General features: G+C 29.1%; 1 pseudogene; it reads right to left on the bottom strand.

The window, feature by feature from the left end:
- Positions 1 to 1,401: 1,401 nt before the first annotated feature.
- Positions 1,402 to 3,097, bottom strand: part of LOC108749814 — a 7,625-nt pseudogene continuing 5,929 nt past the window's right edge.

Here is a 3,097-nt window from a genome sequence, read left to right as displayed (position 1 = left end):
TATTAAATTATCTGATGGAACCGTATCTGCAAAAAACATAATCTACAGAAATCAATGTCTTAAATGATTTAACTGGATCTTATGTGCTTGTGTAATTCTGTGTAATTATATACTACGTGTGTAGTTTATTAAAATGCGCGCTGAAATGATTTTTCAGTCTTGAAAAAACAAATTCTATTAATTGTAAATTACCGTAGTAATATCACAAGTTAAATTGATTAGCAATTTAACAATTTGATGCTTTCCTGTATCTTAAAATAATCTTAATAATGTCAAATGACATATTAAAAAATCCATAAATAATTCTTATTGCAAAAAATATTACCTCGGCCAGGAGTCGAATCCGGATCTCTTGCATTCCATGCGAGTGTCCTTTAGGCTACTGAGGCCTTAATAATATTTTTCACAATAATTCGCATATGTATAAACAACATCTATTTAGACGACGTAAAATGGAACTATATCTGCGAGAAACGCAACCTACAGAAATCAATGCCTTAAACGATTCAACTGGATCTTAAGTTGTATAATTCTGTGTGATAATATATTATGTATGTAGTTCGTTAAAACGCGCACCGAAATGATTTTTCGTTCTTAAAAACGCAAACTCTACTAAACTACCGCAGTAATATTACGAGTTAAATTGACTAGCAATTTAACAATTTGATGCTTTTCCGCATCTTAAAATGATCTTAATGTTGAGCGATATATTAAAAATCTATAAATAATTTTTATTGCGAAAAATATTAACTCGGTATTTTAATAGATTTGTTTTCAAAACTGAAAAATATATAAATTTACACAGAATTATACAAGCACTTAAGACCCAGCTAAGTTGTTTAAAACATTAATACTAAAAAAAATTTATCAAGTAAAAAAAGTGCACCGTAATATATAAAAAAAAATTCCGACCTTTAATATCGCAGGTATCCATCGCAGGTCTCATATCGAGTAACGTTTACTTCTCATTAGTTTTCCCACCATCAGTCGACATACTCGTAGTCAATAAATCTTATGTTTTTTCCACAGATCTATGATTGGTTGAGTCGATTAAATGGCACGCACGCACGCACGCACGCACGCACACATGAATAAATTCAACAGGGTTAAAATTTCTAGAATCGGAATTATAAAGAATCAACGTACCCCATCCAATAGCAAACACGCGCATGAGAATATTTGGATGCTTTCTCTTGAAAATTACGCAGCTTGAGATTGCTACATTCTCGCGCTAAAGAGCTTCCCATTTAAAAACCTCTGCCATACATGTTCGTTATTGTGAATTTTTATTATCGTTCATATCATTCTGGGGGAGACGATATCGTTTTTTCATCGCCATCTTTTCCGCAACATAACATTTTGTTGAGAGGAACATATCAAAATTCATCTCCCTCAGTTATTTTAGATATCGATGAAAACCTGCATATTGGCTAGCAAAGAAAATGGTTGATCTAGAGCAGATTGCTGATTCGCTGGTGGTATCTGTAAATATACATTCATTTATATATATTATATATGAATAAAATAAAAATATAAAAATAATTTATAAAATTAATAATAGATATAGAGCTACGGACTAAGCCAGGTCTTAATACTGTATTATTAAAAAACAAGTTTATTCTAACAAACGTTTTGACCCCAATTAGGTCATTCTCAATGTTAAATTCTTAATGTTACTTGATACAAATTAAAGATCAACTATTCATTTGAAAGACAATAACTTAACGAAATATATAATATGATTAACACAGTATTTGTAATAATATATAAAAACCATCATATATATACTACTCGTTATGGATGGTTGTGAGCATTATTCGCTTTTGCATATTGAATAATGCTCACAGCAAGATATTAATTGCTACTATTTAATCGTTATTACAATATACATTACAAACGTTTTCGACCCTCCATTAGGTCACTTTCAATGTTATTGGTAAATAATAAATAATTATGTCTTACACTAACGGAAATATTTTTTCTGATAAAAAACGAGTAAGTACACGCCGCATCTCTAAGTTATTGAACGGAACTCTTGTTATAAACTATAAAAAACTCTTCGTCTCGTCAAAAGGAAACAGAAACTCTAATAAGAACTATGGAATTTTAATGTTGGGATGCTAACTTTACAGACATCTGTGTTAGATACTTTATATAAAGCAGTTTTTAATATTTAATAATCCATAATGTAAGCAAATTAATAATCCATAATATGGCAAATGACTAAATTCATTAAAAAATATCAACCAATCCTATGTGATGAGTTAGACAATGTATTCATTGATTGCTAAAAGAAACCTTGCATAGTACATACCATATTTTATGGATTTATTTCATTTTTATCCATTTTATCTATTGAGATGGGGGAAAGGCATTCAACTAGTGTAGTTTATAGTGATAAATTGACTCGATTTGTGAATGGAACATTCTAGCGATAGTATCATCTGTTTCTTCTTCGTCCCTGAGAATCTGGCTTCGTGATTTATTGAGATAATGGTGCTGTCACGTCAGCCGCTGTGGACGTTACGATAAGAGTATTAACCATGATTGTCATTCAGTTTAAATATATGTTTAAAGACTAAAAATAATTTGACGTGCAGTTGTAAGACTGGATATGTACAATCACGTCGAAACGTTATTTAAGTACAAAATGCAGCATATACTGATAAAATATTTTTGTTACTGGATTGTGAATTTAAACTGCATTAGTATAAAAATAATTAATATTAATAAATATTTCAATAATATTTCAAGGATGTTAAAGGAAATACCAAGAATATTTATATACAAGTGAATATATAACATCCATAGAATACTCTCATAAAACATATTATACAATATTCTTAAAATATTATAACTTATTTTAATTTTTTAAGTGATTTATATGACATACTGAGAATATTTTGCGCCTATAGGGATATAAAATCAGTAAAGTTAAATATAAAAGCATATAAATAATTAAATACTCAATAATAATATTGCCACGTATAATTAATCTAAATATATATAAATACATGTCCCATTTTAATCAATCATCTCAAATATCTCTTGAAGTGCATTTTAGGGAACAATGTTTCAAACAAAAGTTTTGGGACTT

The sequence above is a fragment of the Trachymyrmex septentrionalis genome, unplaced genomic scaffold (genome assembly GCF_001594115.1).
Source record: "Trachymyrmex septentrionalis isolate Tsep2-gDNA-1 unplaced genomic scaffold, Tsep1.0 scaffold32, whole genome shotgun sequence".
Classification (NCBI taxonomy): Eukaryota; Metazoa; Arthropoda; class Insecta; order Hymenoptera; family Formicidae; genus Trachymyrmex; species Trachymyrmex septentrionalis.
The sequence above is the reverse complement of the archived record's forward strand: the minus strand, read 5'-3'. Positions and strand labels throughout refer to the sequence as shown.